This window comes from Triticum aestivum, chromosome 4A (genome assembly GCF_018294505.1).
Source record: "Triticum aestivum cultivar Chinese Spring chromosome 4A, IWGSC CS RefSeq v2.1, whole genome shotgun sequence".
NCBI classification, from domain to species: domain Eukaryota; kingdom Viridiplantae; phylum Streptophyta; class Magnoliopsida; order Poales; family Poaceae; genus Triticum; species Triticum aestivum.
The window spans coordinates 726,569,587-726,594,773 of record NC_057803.1 but is presented as its reverse complement, the minus strand read 5'-3'; positions in this window follow the sequence as shown (position 1 = coordinate 726,594,773).

Sequence of the window (25,187 nt, the reverse complement as noted above, 5' to 3'; positions counted from 1 at the left end):
AGGATCTAATAGATGAATTACATAATGATTTGATGTTTCCTAAGATTAATCTGAGAACTCAGGATATTGGAAAAGATGCTTTTGGCACTGCCAGTAAATGTTACTCTGCTGAGAGGATTTCTAAGGATAGCAGGCTAGTAGAGGTTTATACAAAACTATGCGCTTATATGAAAGCCATTGTTCCCAGCTTTAAAGAAAATGGCTTCTATTGGAGTGAAGAGAAACAATAGGCCTTTGACACATGGAACTCCATAATGACTAAAGCACCTATACCTGCATTTGCATCCATATCCACCCCAAGATGTCCCGCAAAGCTACCTGAATTCTACATAAGCCGCAACAAGCTATAGTGAATGCTTGCGCAAAGATTCCACAAATAACAGTTTGATCTAGGGGTCGGACTGCAAAGAGTCCATCACAGAAGAAAAAGACATATCCATGATATTTTGGCCGAAACAAAAATATTTTCTGCCATATTAGGTACACTATCAGAACAAAAGATGTTGGAGAAACATGTATTGTCATGTATGTCTTGACCAAATATTTCCATGACAAATTATGCGGATGGAAAATCAAAAGTTTGTCCTGGGCAGACCGAACATGTACCTGGATGAAATTCTTTGCGCCTTCCGTGAAAAAAGGTTGTGGTAGAAGTGAGGGCGAGCATTTTTCAGTGATTCGTCGTGTGAGTTTTGCATTGCTTGATATACATTGGTTAATGTAAGCCAAGGATGATATTGGGTACTCGCATGATCGTCGGAGATTCCGCATTACAAAACAAGCTCACTCTCAATCGATGGATCACTTATCCGCTAAGTGCTGATTTTCACTAAAGAAAACCTTGCAAAACAAAATTAGATGGGAGGTAGCCGATGTTATTTTTTACATGAAGATGAAGCAACTAGGCATTAATTTTGTCCAACACAAGTCCGCTCGCGACATGGTAAAAAATACAAGTGTAAGCTAGCTTGTATCCACCCCGTAGTGTCCCAAATATGTTTGACAATTGGTTATGTGGATTTGGTAAAAAATTAGAGTGCCTAGCCTGATGGGGGCAGGGCACTAGTTTGGTCGTTGTTACTATGTAGAAATGGTTTGGTGTTTAACAAAAGGAAGGGCTCCTCTCCATAGCAAGTTATTTACCAGTTTATGCACTGGCTTTGCTCTTGGTCTACAACATCTGGAACACTAGCATATGGTTTGTGCGAGTTATGCTTGTATGCAGCAAGTGAGTGTACACATCTGTATTGCATCGGCTATGTGCATCCTAAATATGCAGAAGCCAGGTGTGAACTCGGTTATGCTTGTCACGCCTTGATGTGGATTTATAAGTCAATAAAGCGCCTTAATCAAAACAAGGAACATCCATAGCTGCAAACTTTTTCACAAAGTATCAAACTTTCTCCTACTCAACATCATCTCTAGTTATAAGGGGACATGGACATTTATGTATAAAGTGCATGAATTTATTTCCAACATTTAATTATCCGACAATTCCAACAATTTGAGTAACCATCAAAAAATAGAAAAGTGTAATGTATCGGAAGCTTGCAGAAGCTCCCTAAAAGCGACCCAGGAAGCTTTTGGGAGCTTCCCAAAAACCACAACGATGTTGTCGTTAAAATATGCTCAACGGGGCGGCCGAAAAAGAATCGAACGGAGGAGAGGTTGTGCACCAAATTGCGAAAACGCCTGTAATTGATACTACAGCACCAAATATGGTTTGGGCACCGAACCAGGCTTGCTGCTTCTTGGCTCAAGAGTATGCCGAGGCCAAGTTCATGTCATGTTTCCTCCACTCCAGTTGAACGCACATGCACCAAGCAGGGTGACACCTACATGAGGCGCGGATAGATTTGTTTTCGTACATGTTGTTATATTTGTCACTTTAGAGTTGGCATATCCACAACTTACAAATTATTTTTCATATGTATGAGACTGTCGGCAAACAACCTGTTTCCTGTAGTGTATGTAGAAAAACTTAATAATTGCATGATTCTACGATGTCACCAATTTCGGAGCTACCGGAGTCATAGGTATTATTTCCTCCATCAATGATTTGCTTTTGCGCCAAATTATTATTTGATTTCGTCGGTGCAGTGTAATGTTTCCTACCTCATCATGAATATAAAATAATGTTGTAACAAAATAAGATTTTGGCTATTTGTTCTTTAATTAGTGTATGTTAATGATCTTGATGTGTGATATTCAGATAACAATGTTATTTAAGGGTCTGGATTATCATTGCCTCTGGTGGATCATATATGTACTGTAGTAGAGAAAAAAATATTTTTAATTATTTTAAGAGTAAGAGGTTTTACAGTGAGTAATTTATGTCGATGTGGTGCCGTGAGTGGTTCCGACACTGACAAGCACCGAATAGGATACGTAGTTTGCTAACAAATGTATAGCAATGTAATCCCCGTAAACAATTCCAAACTATCAAGAAAAGACGCGCGCATGTGGTTATCTGATCTCGTTTCCGTGTGCATGTCTTTTGCTTGTGTGCGCATCGAGCCTGGGTGTGTTTTCTTAGGCTAGCCCGCATAAGTGCATCTCGCGGTATATTATCATCTCCTTGCAACATTGATCAGCTCGGAAAGTAATTGAGCTACTGTGCTGTCGCATGATCGAGTAGCTCCAGCCATTGGCTCCTCTCCAACGTCCATGGCGGGATGGCAGCTCCCCTTCTGCTGGTGGTGGCTTCCCCGCGTCTGCATCGACCAGCTATAGGTGGCAGCTGCAGCGGCACTTGCCAGATCCGCACAGCTCCGGTTAGATCGGGCCCTCCCGCGTTGGCTATGGCGGTTGGGGGCTCCGGTGGTGGTGCTAGTGTTGCGTCAGCAATGGATTTGGTTTGGTGGGTCGGGATGGGGTGCAAGACCTCCCTCCCAGCTCTAGTGGTTTTCGTCTGATGCCGCATGGGTGTGTAGCGGTGGTGGGAGTCTGATGATGGCTTGGCTTGGCAGTCGGCAAGGTTTGAGGTGGCTCATGTGCAGAGACAACGTGGTTGCTGCACGAGAGGTGTACGGATCAGCGGATTCCGGCGCGTGGGGGTGGTGTCCGTGAAGTTCTGCGTGAAAGCCTGCATGGTTGTTGCCAGCTGGTGGCGGCGGCACCTGTGGGCGTCATTGCCCTCCCTAGAGGCATCGTTGTTGAGATCTCTGACCTCGCCTACCCTTGGTTGAAGATCTTTGGGTGAAAGCCTAGACCCAGGTCGGTCGGGCAACGATGTCGTCCATGCGACATTTCCCCTTTTGGGGCGTTTCTTTGAAGATGTGGATCCTTGATGACCCAGAAATATCGAAGATGATGTTGATTTAGCCGTGTAGCAAACCAAATAGTTGGATCATGTGACAAAAATATAATTGGATCATGCTTGTCGACAAACAACGTGGGAAGCATAAAAAAACCAATCTGACCTAAAGTTCTGATTGAGGCATCTAGTAGATTTAGAGGGCCCCGAAAAGATAATTATTCGACCATGCTATCAAAGAACAAAAGATATAGTTCCTCCATGCCATCTGGTCAGAACACATCTTGTCTTATTGATCTAATTTTAACATCTCTGCTAATCCTATGTCAGTGAGAGCTAGGACACAGAAAAACTTATTTGCTATGAAGGCGGTATGGAGGACAACATACTTGATCTGTCAATGAAGATGGCAGTAGTTGGCAATGCGGTTTCGATGTAGTTCATCCATGGCGGCCACCACGTGCGGACGACCTTGATGTTCTCGGGGTTTTTGCTGGGTTTGGGCGGATGCGACGGACGGGGCTGTCCTCGGCTCGCCGGTAGATGAAATGTACGAGCAGGTGGAGATTATATACGAGGTCGATCTCCTAGGTCGTCCTAACTTCCCAGGAGAGTATCTCTAATCTTTCTTTCCCTTTAGTAACGCGAGGCAGTACGTGCTCCTCAATCCTAGGGATTAGGACGATATGGATTACCACAATCCAGGAATTGTTTAAGAAAACGAGAACTCCTCCAGTGATCAACATGCATGAAAAGCGCACCGCTGTGGGCTCCCGCACAATGGATCCAACTGGTATTTGCGGTCTGGGTTGGCCCACCTACCTACATCCGTGCTCATATAATCTTTGTTTCATATTTTTTTATGTTTGTTTCATATTCGTATTTGTATGTTTGTTTATGTTTAAATATATATATATAGTCTTTCTTTCATATCTGCAATATTTTAAAATCAAATGTATTTTTCCTATTTCCTTTTTTAGTTTGCTCGTTTCTTATGTTTCTCCTTCTTATCCTAATTTTTTTTTATGTTTCATAATTCCCTATCATATCTTCTTACAGTTTTCAAATTCAAATAAGTAGGATAAAATGTTTTCTTATTTTTCACTTCTTAATTTTAATCTTTCTTTTCTGTTTATATTTGAAACATTATTAAATGAAATCTAAGTTTTCTCTTCCCTTTTCAGGTTTCCTATGTTTTCATTTTTATCCACATTATTTCTAATTTTTTACATTTTCTAATAAATTAGGTACAATTTCAAAGTTCAAATATGTAGGATAATATCTGATCCAATATTTCAATCCTGTATATACAAATATCCATTACATGCATGAAATGACCCCAAAATTTGTCACCATGTAGGCATGTCGAATGTGCTCCCCCAGGCAAGGTATGGATGAATTCGGACACAAAACGCATGTTGCCTCACGTATGGGCAGTGTTTTATGTTTTTTTTACCGGAAAAACCCTAGAAATTGCATGAAGTGTCAGATAATCTTCAAAACTTGTAATGCATGCTTGCCATAGTCATCGTAGCATGTGTAAAAAGTTTGGCCTCATTTGGTGGGACCGGGAAAAAACCTCTTGCACACTTGCCCTCCGGTAAACCCGGAGGGTCCTGCTTGTACATGATGGATGTGAAGGCATGCATGAAATGACCCTAAATTTTGGCACCATGTGGGCATGGACAAAGTGCTCCTCAAAAAAGGTACGGACAAATTTGGACACAAAACGCACGTTGCGTCACGTCCAGGCAGTGTTTTATGCTTTTTTGCCGGGAAAACCCTAGAAAGTGCATCCAGTTTCGCATAATCAATGGAACTTGTAATGCATACTTGCCATGGTCATCCTACGGTGTGCAACAAGTTTGGCCCCATTTGGTGGGACCGAGAAAAAAAACCTCTTGCACACTTGCCCTCAGGCAGAAACAGAGGGTCCCGCTTGTACATGGTGGATGTAGAGGCATGCATGAAATGACCCCAAAATTTGGCACCATGTGGGCACGGCCAAAGTGCTCCCCCAGGCAAGGTATGGACGAATTCGGACACAAAACGTATGTTGTGTCACGTCAGGGCGGTGTTTTATGGTTTTGTCACCGGGAAAACCCTAGAAAGTGCATCAAGTGTCAGATAATCAAGGAAGCTTGTCATGCATGCTTGCCATGGTCATCGTAGGGTGTGCAAAATGTTTGCCCTCATTTGGTGGGACCGGGAAAATATACTCGAGGCAGTAGATTTCACTAGTAGCTTCTCTCGAGAAAATAACATATGGTGGGTAAACAAATTACTCTCGGGCAATTGATATAAGAGCAAATAATTATGACGATATCCAAGGCAATGATCATCTATATATGCATCACATCCAAGATTAGTAGACTGACTTCTGCCTGCATCTACAACTATTACTCCACACATCGACCGCTATCCAGCATGCATCTAGTGTATTAAGTTCATGGGAAAATGGAGTAATGCAATAAGAATGATGACATGATGTAGAAAAGATCTAATCATGTAGGAATAGACCCCATCCTTTTATCCTTAATAGCAACGATACATGCATTCTTCGCTACCCCTTCTGTCACTGGGTGAGAATACCGCAAGATCGAACCCATCACAAAGCACCTCTTCCCGTTGCAAGAAAAATCAATCTAGTTGACTAGACCAAACCAAAGTTTCGGAGAAGAAATACGATGCTATAACATGCATATAAGAGATCAAAGAAGACCCAAAATTCACCGGATCCAAACAAACACACCGCAAAAAGTCATTACATCATATAGATCTTCAAGAACATCGAGAAAAACATTTTATTGAGAATCAAAAAGAGAGAAGAAGTCATTTAGCTACTGCCTATGGACCCGATGAATTTTTGTATGGCATTTTTCAAATTTAGAATAATTGAATTTTTGTGTTAAAGTCATTGTAATTTTTTGCATGGTAGTTTAGTATCTTGGTCCCTTGGCATTTTTTAAATTTTGTTTTTTTTCAGTATTGCGTGCAGTAGCATGGCTATTCCAATCATATAGCGATTTGGTTTCTGATTTGTTTTTAGCATGTCATTTCTTTTTTCAATTTTCTATAATTTATTTTTCAGGGGATGTTAAAACTGGGCGTTTTTTTGCCCTACTATGGCAGGTTTCCGTCGCCGCCACGGCCACCCGCGAGCCCACCCCCTCAGCCGCAGTCGGTTTCGGCCGGCTCGCACGCTCTACCGCTTCGTTCCCGATCCAGCTGGCCAGCACGCAGAAGGTGGCCAGCTTTCGTGCTCTGCCTCCGGAGCGCCGGTAGGACCGGGTAAACAGCGTGGGCGCGGCCATCTTCCGCGGCTTGCTGTTTTTCCTCTGGCCTTGGCGGACCTTCCATCACGATGTGGGCCAGTGTAGTGAGTAAAAAAACTAAATTTTGATTCTCGTCGGGGTAATGCTTTTCCCTGTGTACCAAACAGGTTAAGGGTTGGGATTGACCGGGATCCCTAAGTACAGGGTATAGAATTCAGGGATTTAGAGATGAGGGTTTATTTTTGATGAGCTCTACAATTTCAAGGTTTAAAATAGACTTTACTCAGTTATGAGAGACAGCAAAGTATTAATCCCTACTGGGAACCCCACAAGTGAGCCGAACCCTACACCCTCTGACAAACAATTACGGTGCACATGCACACGCATTGGGCACTGACGATTCAGTCACCTAGAGGAGATATCTCTATGCTCCATAAAAGGCAACGAAGAGCATCTACATCAATATACATGTCCATGAAATGTGGTCTTGCAATGTTGTCAGATTTCTGAATATTTATGCCACAGTTTTCTTTCGTCTAAGCTAATACAAAAGAGTCCATCAAAGCCAGTTTAATCTAGGGTTAGGAGGTATTGGAAATAAAACTACATGTCCTGTTTGGCCTACAAGTCGTACTTCGTTGGAGTTGAGCGCTCAAACTGTGGCTTTCAGTGGAGAACAATTTTGTCATCACTGAGATGGAAAATATCAGTGTGCTCACTGGAAACGTGCCCGTTGAAGTTCTATATCAAATTCTACTACAAATATTTTAGACGCCTCCAGGACTGCCTCCGCGTCTGCCTCATAAGTGTCATAGACAGTCCTCGCTGCACATCGCCACCATCTGCAGTCCTGGCCGGCCAAAGGCTGCTCCTCAGGTCGTCGTGCGACGGTCTACCCCGTGAGAGGCATGATTCAGGACCATGGTCCATGGAAAATATCATGTGATATGGTCCATAGCATGGTACGGTGCTCCAAGACTGTGTGGTAGTGCTACATCAGATCTGCATTCAAGGCATCTGATCAAAGTACTTGTCTATTTTACATATGCCTCCTTGTATATTTGCATCTTGCCATCCAAAAGCTGTGTGTACTGCTGCCCATACATTTAATCATGATGCAAACTCTTTTTCCTGATTACAGAAGAGGGAGTAACTCACAAGTTAATGCGTAAATAAAAGATGAACCAATAGCATTTTACTGTAGATGTAGATGGTAGACTGAAGCTGAATGCAAAATCAGAGGTACACCTCATATGTGTTTTAAACTTTTGATGTGGATTGACAACAACCATTTCAGCAAATATTTAGACATTTTCAAGGCAATCCTCAACAACATAAGTAGACTGGGTATTCAATTATTTGACAAGGAAATTGCAAGGAGGCTGTGAACTTTCTAAAAAAAGGAGGTTTAGAAGTTTTATTAATGTGATTATGGTCGCTGCAAGGAAGTTCGGAACTGCACGTTTTATTGTACGTACAAATAATAAGTAGCCTTGGCGGCAGATAACCTAATTGTACCAAGATTTTTTGTAGAAGAAGCGAGAAACCGGTTGAAATATCCGCTCCCCGTGGCGATCGAACCTGGCTGGTTTGGAACATTGTACCAAGATTTTGATTCAAGCGATCATCCGCATATGATACACAATTTTGATTCGAGCGATTAGCCATCTACGGTACACGATTTCGATTCAACTAATAAGTAGCCATGGCACCAAACTAGGTATGCAATTTGCCGCATATGGTACAATATTTCGATTCGAGCAATTAGCTAATTGTACTAAGGAATAACAGGTATGAAAATTTGCTTGGTACAGACAGATTATGATAACCCATGGCACCAGATAAGTACACTCGTGTATCTCAAATACAATGTTCTCCTCAAACTTCAAAGATTAAGCTAATTTTAGAACAGTGTCGGGGACCTGGCCTATGCCCTTTCTTTTCTGAATCTACGTGGGCACAGGCAGGTGCCCCAGTCCTGCTTCCCGTCTTGGTTGTCCCATACAAAGAACTCACGAGGCCTCTTGTGCTCGCACGGCCAAGCAAGCTTATCTCCATCAAGCTTGCCGGATGTCGCTGTCGAATCGCGGAACAGGGCAAGAGCTTCCCTTAAGAACATCGTCTTCATGTGAAACCCCTGCCGATACGACTAGTGCTGCATTAGAGGCAGAGACGGCTGACCACACCCTCTGATCTGGCCACGAGGGGTCCAGCGGCAGGAACGCCTCCCCGCACCTGAGTACAGTGAGGACGGCGGCGACATAGTCCACTGACGGCGAGGCACCTACAAACCCACGAACCTAGGCGCGCGGGTGCGTCCCCTGTGTCCATCCGAGCAGCCTAGGGTTCCAAATTCAGACTCAGAGAGGCGGAAGGAAGGGGGTGGGAGCGAAATTACAGCAGACAACAAATGTCAGCCGGGCGCATCGCAGCTCACGCAGGCACCTGGCCTTCGAGTTGGGTTTGCGTACCACGCAGAACCGTTTTCCCCAGTGCAGCAGCGCAGAGAGACGCGCAAACCTTCGTTTGCAAGCTCTATATCTCTGAGTGATGCCATCTATTCTCAGCTAGTATACTTAGTAAAAGAAGATGGTCCTAGTTCACAATTCTACATTAAGGTATGAACCATGTAACACGATGTAATCCTAACATCGACCAATCATGGAAGCCCCAAAATGCTCATCGTCCGTCAACCCACGAAAGAGCATGCAGTCCAAGGACGACTAAATGGTAGGAGCAACCACATATAGCACCACACCATGTTGTCCTATCCCTTTTCCGGCTCCTTCGCCTCTATCTCATCCAAGTCTGAGGCCTAATACCCTCACACGTTGCTTCCATGGGCCACGACGAGGGCGCTCCCGCCGTCGCCGCCAGCACCGTCCTCTCCCTCCCTCCTCCCTTGCCGCCGTCAAAGGACACGACCGAGCAAAGCGTGGATTGCGTCGACGGCGGCGGGGCGCCATTTCGCCTTCTCCTGTAGGGCCTCCGCCACGCGGCAGCGCTGCAAGGCTGGGACACCACAACGGCGAGGATCACGGTGTTCCAGCAGTGGATCCCCATGGCGGCGGCGCACGACGGGCTTCGAGGTGGCGGATCGTGCAGGTGAGTGTTGGCAGCGTATTGGGATCCTTCTTGATCTGGCATCCGTCTTCAGCCAGCGGCGCGGGCTGTGGGTAGTGCGGGCCGGTGTCCTCCGTTGTGGCGGTGATAGCGTCAGCATGGTGGAGCCAGCGCTCTGGTGGCAGTCCAAGTGCTCTTATCACATCACGGCAATGATCTGCATGATTGCTCCTCCTTGGTCTGGCCGTCGATGTGTTCCAAAACTGCTGCAGAGATCTTGCCCAAGGATATCAGGCTCAGATAGAATCCGATCATGCTCGTCCATATCAGCCTACAGGCTACATGAGGGCGTGGCACGAAGTTTTGTTGTTTGTTCATGCCAAGGGACATGTCGGTATTTCGATTTTCATGGCATACACAACAGTGAAGAAAGTCATGGTGGTTGAGATCGAAGGATCCATAAGGCTGAGGGGGCCTTGGAGGCGATGGAGTTAGCTAGGTGTTTCATAACTTTCAGAAGCAGCGGTGACAAATGGGGCAACAACACTGGAGGATTTCCTTTTTGGTGGTGCACCTCGGGTGCCGAGTTGTGAATTTTAGCATGAAAACTTAAGGTATGGCCTTCATTTGATCTGCCTAGCAATTGCCTTGCTGAAGGTAATGTTTTGAGAGCTCGGACTTTCTCCAGGGTGAAAATTTAAGATCTTGGACCGGACGACGACGGCGCTTGTGCATTGTTTCCTTCTTGAAGGCGTCGCTTTTGGAGACCTTTTATGTTTTGCGAGTATTATCTTTGGTGGTGGTTGGTTTACCGCTGCTGAGAGGATTTGATCTCTATGGCGAGGCCTTTGTTATTTTTTCGGATTGTGTGCATCCTGGATGTTTTTGAGACATCTTGTTGATGCAGAGACTGGATGTAATTGATATCTTCGCGACATTAATATATTGCGTCTTTCAAAAGAAAAATCTCGTCCAAGTCCTCCTTGCTCAAGGAGCCATCAATCCTGGTCGATGCCAAACATGTGGGAGTGATTTCGACTAATAAATTGAGGAGGTCACCGTTGTTCCACACGGAGAAGCGCTCCAACAGCTGCCCGTATGCGAGCTTACGGACAAACTTGACAATGTGGTATACCACATCAATCAGTTGCATGTCGCTATACATCGCGCCTTTCTTGACCATCTTGACAAAAAAATTAGGCTCGCCTTTCTGTAACTAACACAATGAATGTTTTACATAGAAACGCTCCTTCTTTTCCTGGTGTCTCTTATTCCCTGGTATGTTTTCACATTCTATTTATGTTCATCTCCTATCACTCGAGATTAGCTCCTTTTTTTTCAGTTTCCTCACATCTGAACATGATGCATGAGTGCTACAACTAGGAGAAGTGGATGTTAGTGCTTGAGTCATGATGGAGAAGTATATATGCACACATATACAAACCAAATATCATGCATGGCGTTCATGGTTGGAAGTTGTTGGCACAGTACAATATTGCATTGATACGATCTAAAGGTCTGGTCAATTGTTTTGTCATCATCCTTCTATTTTCAAGATCGACATGATATCGTACAGTAGGTATTAAGCGAAGCCAAAGTAATGATAGTTGTGCACGCATTGTTGTTGTCGTGTCACTTTTTTAAGATAATTAATCTGCATGTTAAGACTAGTTTTTTCTTTGAGAGCTCATATCAAGAATGTGGCATTGCGTTGCTCGGAAACTGGAGGTACTGTCTAGAGATTGTATCCTCTCTTTTTGCATAAGACCGTGCAATTCTTATTCGATACTATTAAGATTAGGCATTAATTTCATAATTTGGTGACACTATGATGTATTACTCTTCATCATTCATAGATCAGACACGTACCGGAATATCAAGCTAAACAGTGACCGGTATATGTGATGATAGGTCTGAAACACAATTTAAGAATTATATAATTGGTTACTATCTGTGGATTGCCTATATTTATGACCTTTGTATAATTTCTTCCTTAAAATATCAATACTTGTTTTTCTATTTTCTATTTCTCTCTCTTCATTTTAGATAAGGACCACGTGCATTCACGATGAAGATGATGCATCCTTGAATGGGTTTCCTTGTACATATTTTCTTCACCCAACTATGCAACATAAAAGGAGCACTCCATCCAAATAAAAATTGTTATTATTATTTTTCTTTTGTTTGATTTTTGTGGCACCCATCTTCTTTGCCATGTGGAAGAGTAGTTCATTATGGTCAACTCTCCTTCTCGTGAACTTTGACGAATGGATCATAGCGAGCCCATAAACGATATCAAGGAGGCGTAACACATCAACAACTTTGTTGAGTTTGATGATGATTACTTCGACCAACAAACCTTTGTAGTCCAGCCCTGGGATATTGCCCTTTCTTTATGCTGGTTGCACCTCTAGATCCTCAACTATCTCTAGTTACTAGATTGCTTTGTTCAAGCCATTATACTTCACTTTGATACATGGTGTTTCCATGGTTCAGGGCGTTACCTACCCTTGGATTAGCTTGCTAACGATGTTACGAATTTATAGGTAATACCGTTTGTAATCTTTACTCAATGTGGATGCTTTACTTCCTTATGCTTCTTCATCATGTTTATCTACAATGAGTCAGAGACATATTGATATTGGGTACAGTATTTGGATGATTGTTGTATTTCTTATACCATAAATTGGATGTTGATGCATGAAAAATATATGGTACATGACTGTTGTATAAACAACCAATTGCATATAAATGTATGCAACTCCGGTAGCATAATGATTGTTAGATGAACAAATGTTTATACAATTCTTGTAGAAGAACATGGTTAATGATGGTTGTTATATGATAAATGATGTATCTCATCATGGACATATGAATACTAGGGACAAAGCTAAAAAAGTAATCCCATGGTGTCACACTAGTAGGAAACGGGCCTTTAGTCCCGGTTCCAGAGGGCCTTTAGTCCCGGTTCTGGAACCGGGACTAAAGGGTCGAGACTAAAGCTCCCCCCCCCCCCTAGTCCCGGTTCTGTGACGAACCGGGACTAAAGGCCCTCCACGTGGCCGCTGTCTGGAGCTCCACCTTTAGTCCTGGTTGGTAACACCAACCGGGACTAAAGGAAGTTTTTTGAAAAAAATATTGAATATTTTTTTGAAACACCAATTGGGACTAAAGGAAGTTATCTGAAAAAATGAATTTTTTTAATTTTTTTTCTCAATTTTCAAATTTCTGAATTATTTTACAATTTAATCTCTATTCACCCCTCATCACTGCTCAATTTAATCTATGATCTCTATTCTCTGATCACTCCTCATCATTCCAAATCGTCTAACTTCCTGGCCGGTCACCCATTCTATCACTACTCCAGCATGAGCACGCTTAACTTCCGAGTCCTATTCCCCCTAGTTTTCAAGTCTGCACTTGTTGTTTTCCTGACAATTGTAAGATGTCTATCCTATTAACCCTCAGGAGTTTAGCTTGAGCATGAAGTCACACGTTTCACTGTTGAGTTTGAAACTATTATTCTAAAAAACAATAATTATTTAATAACATTAATATTTTTGAATAAGTAGTTTGACCATAGTTTGACCAGATTTGACCAAAATTTAAAAAAACTGAAATAATTATTTAGTAACACTAATATTTTTCAATAATTATTTAGTAACAGTAATATTCTTGAATAATTATTTAGTAACACGAATACTTCTTGAATAAGTAGTTTGACCATATTTAACCAAAATTCAAAAAAACTAAAACTTGAGCATAACTTTTTTTACTTTTAGAATTTGAGGATTCTAAATATTTGCAAAATGGCCTACGGCGGTCAAAATTGAGTGCGTATTTTCGTGCTGAACATTCTGATATATTATACGTTTTTCTCTGACATCGTATGCAAAAGTTATAGCCGTTTTACTTTTTCATAGCACTTTTTTTAAAACATGTCCAAATTTAAGTTTTATAATTTTCCTAACTAGTAGATGTAGTAATATAAATACATCTCGAAGGATTTTATTTTTTGAAGTTTATATCATTTTCTTTTGTTTTTTTTCTAAACTAAAATGGCCATACACGGGGGAGGGGGGAGGGGGGTAGAGTTTGGCACACGAACCACTTTAGTCCCGGTTTGAGACACGAACCGGGACTAAAGGGCATCGCACCCTTTAGTCCCGGTTCATGTCTCAAACCGGGACTAAAGGTCTAATCTTTAGTCCCGGTTTGAGATACGAACCGGGAGTAAAGGGCATGGCACCCTTTAGTCCTGGTTCGTGTCTCAAACCGGGACTAAAGGTCCCATTTGAACCGGGACTAATGCCTTCCCGACGCCCTAGCCGGTCGAACCGGGACTAACATTAGTCCTGGTTCGTAATGCAACTAGGACTAATGTGTACATTGAGCTGTGACCAAAGCCCTGTTTTCTACTAGTGTCATCACAACACTAATGATGCCATATATACTAATAAATGGTGATTTGTACAAAATTAATGAAGAAATTTAAAAAAATCACAGGTCTCAGCTGACAGCCTCTATGGGAGCTCCGTCCTAGATGAATACATTACATGTTCATTCAGGTACAAGCAAGAGAATAGTTACACTGCCACAACAACATTATCATGATTTAGGCTGCTCTGATTTCTATCTGGCTTGAGTTCATCGAAAACATAGTTCATTTGTAGAAGTTATGGCAGTGTTCGTCTTACTTGTTTCCATCTTTTGTGCATTGGCCTTTTGTCAGAAGCCAAGCAGTAGTACCGCTTAGACGGTACATCCACTATTGCTTGTGACTGAGTATTCTGTATGCCCCCTGGCTATTCGTGGTAGTAACGCTTTGTGCGGTACTTCTGCTCTGGTGCCGTGCAAACTATCGCTAGTTTCTCTGTTAGCCCCTCGACAATGCGCGGTACTACTTCTCGTTGTAGGTTGTAGTGCTCCTTCGACAGATCTACCGCTCTAGTACCTCGCTAGTACTCTATGGGCTGCTGAGGAACTACTGTGGTAAGTGATGACCCACAAGTATAGGGGATCTATCGTAGTCCTTTCGATAAGTAAGACTGTCGAACCCAACGAGGAGCAGAAGGAAATGATAAGCGGTTTTCAGCAAGGTATTCTCTGCAAGTACTGAAATAAGTGGTAACAGATAGTTTTGTGATAAGATAAATTGTAACAAGCAACAAGTAACAATAGTAAATAAAGTGCAGCAAGGTGGCCCAATCCATTTTGTAGCAAAGGACAAGCCTGGACAAACTCTTATAATAGGAAAAGCGCTCCCGAGGACACATGGGAATATCATCAAGCTAGTTTTCATCACGTTCATATGATTCGCGTTCGGTACTTTGATAATTTGATATGTGGGTGGACCGGTGCTTGGGTGTTGTTCTTACTTGAACAAGCATTCCACTTATGATTAACCTCTATTGCAAGCATCCGCAACTACAACAAAAGTATTAAGGTAAACCTAACCATAGCATGAAACATATGGATCCAAATCAGCCCCTTACAAAGCAACGCATAAAGTAGGGTTTAAGCTTCTGTCACTCTAGCAACCCATCATCCACTTATTACTCCCCAATGCCTTCCTCTAGGCCCAAATAATGGTGAAGTGTTATGTAGTCGGCGTTCACATAACACCACTAGAGGCTAGACAACATACATCTCATCAAAATATCGAACGAATACCAAATTCACATGACTACTAATAGCAAGACTTCTCCCTTGTCCTCAGGAACAAACGTAACTTCTCACAAAGCATATTCATGTTCATAATCAGAGGGGTAATAATATGCATAAAGGATCTGAACATATGATCTTCCACCAAATAAACCAACTAGCATCAAGTACAAGGAGTAGTCAACACTACTAGCAACCTACTAGCACCAATCCCGGACTTGGAGACAAGAATTGGATACAAGAGATGAATTAGGGTTTGGAGATGAGATGGTGCTGGTGAAGATGTTGATGGAGATTGCCCTCTCCCGATGAGAGGAGCGTTGGTGATGATGATGACGATGATTTCCCCCTCCCGGAGGGAAGTGTCCCCGGCAGAACAGCTCTGCCGGAGCCCTAGATTGGTTCCGCCAAGGTTCCGCCTCGTGGTGGCGGAGTCTCGTCCCGAAAGGTTGCTTAATGTTTTTTTCTCATCGAAAGACTTCATATAGGAGAAGATGGGCATCGGAGAGCTACCAGAGGGCCCACGAGGTAGGGGGCGCGCCCCCACCCTCGTGAGTAGGGTGTGGGCCCCCTGACCTTCATCTTTGGCGATGATTTTTCTTTATTTATTTTAAGATATTCCATGGAGTTTCAGGACTTTTGGAGTTACGCAGAGTAGGTCTCCAATATTTGCTCCTTTTCCAGCCCAGAATGTTGCCGGCATTCTCCCTCTTCATGTAAACCTTGTAAAATAAGAGAGAATAGCCATAAGTATTGTGACATAATGTGAATAACATCCCATAATGCGATAAATATCGATATAAAAGCATGATGCAAAATGGACGTATCAACTCCCCCAAGCTTAGACCTTGCTTGTCCTCAAGCGAATAGCCGATAACAATAAATATGTCCTGATGTTTAGAGGTGGAGGCGTCGATAAAAATAAAATACGGACATGAAGGCATCATGATTGTTCTCATAACAGCAACATATATAGATTTTTTTCATATGATTACTTATGTTCAAGTGATGATCTTTTCACAATGCAAAAGTATGAATCAGAAACCTTCTTGAGCACCAACAAATTATAACCTCAGTCATTGAAGCAATTGCAATTTATCATAACATCGGAAAGAGTCTATGTCAGAGCTTGAAAGCAAGGCCACATACTCAACTATCACTTAGTCCTTCATAATTGCTAACACTCACGCAATACTTGTGGTTACGGAGTTTTAATCGGACATGGAGAAAGATAGGGGCTTATAGTTTTGCCCCACAACCTTTTACGTCAAGGGTAATGTCAACAATAATAATTCATGCTCCCCTACATCCAATTAGATATATATATCATGTTCTTTCCAACATGCTGGGCTTGCAAAAGGATAAAATGAAAAAGGAAAGGTGAAGATCACCGTGACTCTTGCATAAGGTAGGGGATAATAATAAAAAGATAGGCCCTTCACAAAGGGAAGCAGAGGTTTCCACGCGCTTTTAGGGTTGATGCACAAAATCTTAATGCAAAAGAACGTCACTTTATATTGCCCCTTGTATGTGGACCTTTATTATGCAATCCGTCGCTTTTATTACTTCCACAACAAGTTCGTACAAAGCTTATTTTCTCTGCACTAATAAGTCATGCATATTTAGAGAGCAATTTTTATTGCTTGCACCGATGACAACTTACTTGAAGGATCTTACTCAATCCATAGGTAGATATGGTGGACTCTCATGGCTGAACTGGTTTAAGGGTATTTGGAAGCACAAGTAGTATCTCTACTTGGTGCTGAGAATTTGGCTAGCATGAGGGGGAAAGGCAAGCTCAACACGTTAGAGGATCCATGACAACATACTTTATCTCAGATGTAAGAAAACATAACTCATTATGATGTCTTCCTTGTCCAACCTCAACTCTTTAGCATGTCATATTTTAATGAGTGCTCCCAATCATAAAAGATGTCAATGATAATATATCTATATGTGAAACCTCTCTTTCCTTATTACTTCCTATTAATTGCAACGATGACCAATGCTATATTTGCCAACTCCCAACAACTTTTAATCATCATACTCTTTCTATGTGAAGTCACTACTTTCAATAAGATCAATATGAACTCTATGATTCTTTTTATTCTTTTTCTTTTATTCACCCAAGATCATGGCAAAATAATCAAGCCCTTGACTCAACACTAAACTTTATATCTCACGGACTCGATTACATAGAGGGATCATAAAGCAAAACTCAAAACTAGATCATGCCATGACTTTATTCTACTAAATCAAGATACTACTAAAAGGATCAAACTAAGAAGAACGGTAAAGATAGGAGTTGTGATGGTGATACGATAACGGGGCACCTCCCCCAAGCTTGGCAGTTGCCAAGGGGAGTGCCCATACCCATGTGATTATGTCTCCTTCTTTGTTGTTGGTGAAGGTAGTGGAGGTGTTGTTGATGATGCGGGCTTGTCGTCCACCTTCCATGGCATAGGCTCACTATCATAGAAGGATGATCAAGTCTCCGGAATCCTCAAATCTGTAGCCAAGCTCATCCTTTTGAATCTATATTCATACTCACAGTTTTGATTTTGTAGATCATAGATTTGGGCTTGGAGGTGCTCAATCTTCTCATATAGCTTGAAGATGGCCTCCTCGGTGTTCTTGGCATCCGGCTCGTAGTTGTTGGTGAACTCCGCGAGCATCTTGTGGCTAGCGTTAATTCCACGCTCCACCATCCCCTGGCACTTGAAAACTTGTTGCTCCATTGCTTCGAGCCTCGCCTCCATGCTTCCAGTTCCCTTTGGTCCCTCAACATCGCGGATGTGCAGCAACCCATCACGCATCTCAATGGTGTGAGGGTATTGCAGCACCTCCGCGAGGTAAGGGTTGATCACCTTCTCGAAGAACTTGTCCTTGGACACACTTGGGGACGTCATGAGGATCTAGATCTGTCAGAAAAACAGCACGAAACAAGAACATGAGAAATTTGCGTGATACTGGAGTCAAAACCTTCGGGAGAATACATAATGAATTTTTACCGACCAAAATACGTATCGTGCAAGAAAACGGAGTCCGGAGGACACACGAGGTGCTCACGAGGTAGGGGGCGCGCCCACCACCCTCGTGGGGCCCTCGTGTCCTTCCCGGACTACTACTTATTTTCTATTTTTCTAAATATTCCAAAACGGAGAAATATTGCCTTAAAATTGTTTTGGAGTCGGTTTACTTACCGTATCACATACCTATTCCTTTTCGGAGTCTGAAACGGTCTGAAAAGTGTCCCTTATGTATTCCTCCAAGGTTACGGTTTCAATAATTTTGGTTTCAACATTTATGGGATTACCTGAAATATAATCTTTGATCCTTTGACCGTTTACCACCTTCGGATTTGTGCCTTCGAAATTGTTGATTTTTATGGCACTGGAACGATAGACCTCCTCGATAACGTAGGGACCTTCCCATTTTGAGAGAAGTTTTCCTGCAAAAAATCTTAAACGAGAGTTGTATAGCAATACATAATCACCTACATTAAACTCACGCTTTTGTATCCTTTTGGCATGCCATCTTTTAACTTTTTCTTTAAACAACTTAGCATTTTCATAAGCTTGGGTTCTCCATTCATCAAGTGAGCTAATATCAAATAACCTCTTCTCACCGGCAAGTTTGAAATCATAGTTGAGCTCTTTAATAGCCCAATATGCCTTATGTTCTAGTTCGAGAGGTAAGTGACTTGCTTTTCCATAAACCATTTTATACGGAGACATACCCATAGGATTCTTATATGCAGTCCTATAGGCCCATAATGCATCATCAATTTTCTTGGACCAATTCTTTCTAGACCTATTAACAGTCTTTTGCAAAATTAATTTGAGCTCTCTATTGCTCAATTCTACTTGACCAATAGACTGTGGGTGATATGGAGATGCAATTCTATGATTAACGTCATATTTAGCAAGCATTTTACAGAAAGCACCATGAATAAAGTGTGACCACCATCAGTCATTAAATATCTAGGGACTCCAAACTTCGGAAAAATAACTTCCTTAAGCATTTTAATAGAGGTGTTATGATCAGCACTACTATTTGGAATAGCTTCTACCCACTTAGTAACGTAATCAACAGCAACTAAAATATGTGTATATCCATTAGAGGCAGGAAAAGGTCCCATATAATCAGAGCCCCAAACATCAAATGGTTCAATAACAATTGAATAGTTCATAGGCATTTCTTGACATCTACTAATATTACCAATTCTTTGACATTCATCGCAAGACAAAACAAACTTACGGGCATCCTTGAAGAGAGTAGGCCAATAAAAACCAGATTGCAATACCTTATGTGCAGTTCTATCTCCAGCGTGGTGTCCTCCATAAGCTTCGGAGTGACACTTGCGTAGGATCTGTTCCTATTCATGCTCAGGTACACAACGTCTAATAACACCATCTACTCCTTCTTTATAAAGATGTGTGTCATCCCAAAAGTAATGTCGCAAATCATAGAAAAACTTTTTCTTTTGTTGGTATGTGAAGCTAGGTGGTATAAATTTAGCAACAATATAATTAGCATAATCAGCATACCATGGAGTGCTACGAGAAGTGCTTATGACATTTAATTGTTCATTAGGAAAGCTATCATCAATAGGTAGTGGGTCATCAAGAACATTATCTAACCTAGATAAGTTGTCTGCAATGGGGTTCTCAGCTCCTTTTCTATCAACAATATGCAAATCAAATTCTTGCAGCAAGAGAACCCATCTAATAAGTCTAGGTTTTGCATCTTTCTTTTCCATAAGATATTTAATAGCAGCATGATCAGTGTGAATAGTTACTTTAGAATCAACAATATATGGTCTGAATTTGTCACAAGCAAATACAACTTCTAAAAGTTCCTTTTCCGTAGTAGCATAATTTCGTTGAGCATTGTCTAGAGTCTTACTAGCATAATGGATAAAATTTAATTTCTTATCAACTCTTTGCCCTAGAACAGCACCTACAACATAATCACTAGCATCACACATAATTTCAAAGGGTAAATTTCAATCAGGTGGCTGAACAACAGGTGCAGAGACTAATGCTTTCTTAAGTATTTCAAATGCTTCTACACAATCATCATAAAAAACAAATGGCACATCTTTTTGTAATAAATTAGTCAGAGGCCGAGAAATTTTTGAGAAGTACTTAATGAACCTCCTATAAAATCCAGTGTGACCAAGGAAACTTCTTACACCTTTGATGTCCTTGGGACATGGCATCTTTTCAATAGCATCAACCTTGGCTTTATCAACTTCAATTCCTGTTTCAGAAACTTTGTGCCCCAAGACAATACCTTCATTAACCATAAAGTGGCACTTTTCCCAATTCAAGACAAGATTAGTTTCTTCACATCTCTGCAAAACTCGATCAAGATTGCTCAAGCAATCATCAAAAGAGGAACCATAGACGGAAAAATCGTCCATGAAAACCTCACAATTTTTTTCACAAAAATCAGAGAATATAGCCATCATGAATCTTTGAAAGGTAGCAGGTGCATTACATAAACCAAAAGGCATACGTCTATAAGCAAAAGTACCAAAAGGGCATGTAAAAGTAGTCTTTGATTGATCTTTAGCCGACACAGGTATTTGAGAGAAACCAGAATAACCATCGAGAAAGCAATAATGTGTATGTTTGCATAATGTTTCTAGCATTTGATCGATAAAGGGCATGGGGTAATGATCTTTCTTAGTATCTTTATTTAATTTGCGGAAATCAATTACCATCCTATAACCTGTGATAATTCTTTGAGGGATCAATTCATCTTTATCATAAGGAACAACAGTAATACCTCCCTTCTTAGGGACACAATGGACAGGACTTGCCCACTGACTATCAGCAACGGGATAAATTATACCTGCCTCCAGAATCTTGAGTATTTCTTTTCTTACCACTTCTTTCATTTTAGGATTCAAACGTCGTTGAGGATCACGAACTGGTTTGGCACCCGCTTCCAAATTTATTTTATGTTGACATAGAGTGGTACTAATGCCCTTAAGATCATCAAGAGTATATCCAATAGCGGCACGATGCTTCTTCAGAGTTTTCAATAGTCTTTCTTCTTCATGCTCTAAAAGGTTAGCACTAATAATAACAGGATATATTTTCTTTTCATCAAGATAAGCATATTTAAGATTATCAGGCAACGGTTTAAGCTCAAACACGGGATCACCCTTGGGTGGAGGAGGATCCCCTAGGATTTCAACAGGCAAATTGTGTTGCAGAATCGGTTCCTGTTTAAAGAATACTTCATTTATTTCCCTTCTTTCATTCATGAACATATCATTTTCATGGTCTAGCAGATAATGTTCTAAAGGATCACTAGGAGGTACGTCAATAGATGCAAGACCAATAATTTCATCCTTACTAGGCAATTCTTCCTCACGATGTTGTTTACTAAATTTAGAGAAATTAAACTCATGAACCATATCATCCAAGCCAATAGTAACAACATTCTTTTTGAAGTCTATCTTAGCATTAACAGTATTCAAGAAGGGTCTACCAAATATAATGGGACAAAAGCTATCTTGTGGGGAACTGAGAACAATAAAATCAGAGGGATATTTGGTTTTCCCACACAAAACTTCAACATCTCTAACAATTCCCACTGGTGAAATAGTATCTCTATTGGCAAGTTTAATTGTGACATCAATTTCTACTAACTCAGAAGGTGCAATTTCATGCCTGATTTCTTTATATAAATTATAAGGTATAACACTAGCACTAGCACCCATATCACATAAGCCATGATAACAATGATCTCCTATTTTAACAGAAATAACAGGCACGCCTACCACAGGTCTATGTTTATCTTTAGCACAAGGTTTAGCAATTCTAGCAGTTTCACCACAGAATTGAATAACATGCCCATCAATATTATCAGACAAGAGATCTTTAACAATAGCAATATTAGGTTCTACTTTGACTTGCTCAGGAGGTGTATAAGTTCTAATATTGCTTTTACGAACCACAGTTGAAGTTTTGGCATGATCCTTTATTCTAACAGGGAAAGGTGGTTTCTCAACACAAGAAGTGGGAACAATAGGATCATTATAAGTGACAGTCTTTTCTTCAACTTTAATAGGTGCAGCTACTTTTACTTCTATGGGAGGATGATATTTAAACCACTTCTCCTTGGGGAGATCAACATAGGTAGCAAAAGATTCACAGAAAGAAGCTATTATCTCAGAGTAAAGTCCATATTTAGTGCTAAACTTACGGAAAATATCGGTATCCATAAAAGATTTAACACAATCAAACTTAGGTTTCATACCTGACTCCTTACCTTCGTCGAGGTCCTAATCTTCAGAGTTGCGTTTAATTCTATCCAACAAATTCCATTTAAATTCAATAGTCTTCATCATAAAAGAGCCAGCACAAGAAGTATCGAGCATGGTGTGATTGTTATCAGAAAGCCGAGCATAAAAACTTTGAATAATTATTTCTCTTGGGAGCTCATGATTGGGGCATGAATATAACATTGATTTAAGCCTCCCCCAAGCTTGAGCGATGCTTTCTCCTTCGCGGGGCCAAAAATTATATATATAATTGCGATCACGATGAACAACATGCATAGGGTAATACTTTTGATGAAATTCCAATTTCAATCTTTTATAGTTCCATGATCTCGTATCATCACATAGCCTGTACCATGTCAATGCGTCTCCCTTCAAAGATAAAGGGAAGACCTTCTTCTTAGCAACATCATCGGGTATACCTGCAAGCTTAAATAGTCCACAAACTTTATCCACGTAGAGTAGATGTTCATCAGGATGCTTTGTTCCATCTCCTGTAAAAGTGTTAGCTAGCAGTTTTTCCATCATACCTGAAGGAATTTCAAAAGGAGTTTCATTTTCAATAGGTTCAGTAGGTTGAGGAGCAACTCTTTGCTCTAGTGGACGGGGTGAAGATACCCCGAACAAGCCCCTTAGAGAATTACTTTCCATAGTAACAAGTGACAGAAAATTTCAGCACACTATATAAATTTTTCCTTACCAAATTCCACCTACCAAAAGCGCTACACTCCCCGGCAACGGCGCCAGAAAAGTCTTGATGACCCACAAGTATAGGGGATATATCGTAGTCCTTTCGATAAGTAAGATTGTCGAACCCAACGAGGAGCAGAAGGAAATGATAAGCGGTTTTCAGCAAGGTATTCTCTGCAAGTACTGAAATAAGTGGTAACAGATAGTTTTGTGATAAGATAAATTGTAACAAGCAACAAGTAACAATAGTAAATAAAGCGCAGCAAGGTGGCCCAATCCTTTTTGTAGCAAAGGACAAGCCTGAACAAACTCTTATAATAGGAAAAGCGCTCGCGAGGACACATGGGAATATCATCAAGCTAGTTTTCATCATGTTCATATGATTCATGTTCAGTACTTTGATAATTTGATATGTGGGTGGACCGGTGCTTGGGTGATGTTCTTACTTGAACAAGCATCCCACTTATGATTAACCTCTATTGCAAGCATCCGCAACTACAACAAAAGTATTAAGGTAAACCTAACCATAGCATGAAACATATGGATCCAAATCAGCCCCTTACGAAGCAACGCATAAACTAGGGTTTAAGCTTGTGTCACTCTAGCAACCCATCATCTACTTATTACTCCCCAATGCCTTCCTCTAGGCCCAAATAATAGTGAAGTGTTATGTAGTTGACGTTCACATAACACCACTAGAGGCTAGACAACATACATCTCATCAAAATATCGAACGAATACCAAATTCACATGACTACTAATAGCAAGACTTCTCCCTTGTCCTCAGGAACAAACGTAACTACTCACAAAGCATATTCATGTTCATAATCAGAGGTGTAATAATATGCATAAAGGATCTGAACATATGATGTTCCACCAAATAAACCAACTAGCATCAACTACAAGGAGTATTCAACACTACTAGTAACCTACTAGCACCAATCCCGGACTTGGAGACAAGAATTGGATACAAGAGATGAACTAGGGTTTGGAGATGAGATGGTGCTGGTGAAGATGTTGATGCAGATTGCCCTCTCCCGATGAAAGGAGCGTTGGTGATGATTATGACGATGATTTCCCCCTCCCGGAGGGAAGTGTCCCAGACAGAACAGCTCTGCCGGAGCCCTAGATTGGTTCCGCCAAGGTTCCGCCTCGTGGCGGCGGAGTCTCGTCCCGAAAGGTTGCTTAATGTTTTTTTCTCATCGAAAGACTTCATATAGGAGAAGATGGGCGTCGGAGAGCCACCAGGGGGCCCACGAGGTAGGGGGCGCGCCCCAGGGGGGCGCCCTCCACCCTCGTGAGCAGGGTGTGGGCCCCCTGGCCTTCATCTTTGGCGATGATTTGTCTTTATTTATTTTAAGATATTCCGTGGAGTTTCAGGACTTTTGGAGTTGCGCAGAATAGGTCTCCAATATTTGCTCCTTTTCCAGCCCAGAATTCCAGCTGCCGGCATTCTCCCTCTTCATGTAAACCTTGTAAAATAAGAGAGAATAGCCATAAGTATTGTGACATAACGTGAAATAACAGCCCATAATGCGATAAATATCGGTATAAAAGCATGATGCAAAATGGATGTATCAGTAAGCAGTAGTACCACTCTCCCGAGCAGTAGTACTGCCTAAGGCACAACCAGTGCATAAAGGTTGAATTTTTTTCCCAAACTATATAAGGGGTTCTTCTTCCCATTGCCCCCAACGACTTTGGGCAAGCTTTTATCCTCCATTTTTTACGTCCAAAAGCTTTTCATTCTCTCCATTCCTCCCATGAATCTTGCATCTTTTGGAGGAAAGAGAGAGAGAGGAGATCTAGATCTATATTCCACACAATCCATCTCTCCTCTTATAGTGGGTAACCTTGTGGATCTAGATCTTGGAATTCTTTTGTGTTTTCCTTGTTCTTCGTCTCATATTCCTCCATAACCTTTGTTGCTTTCATGGGA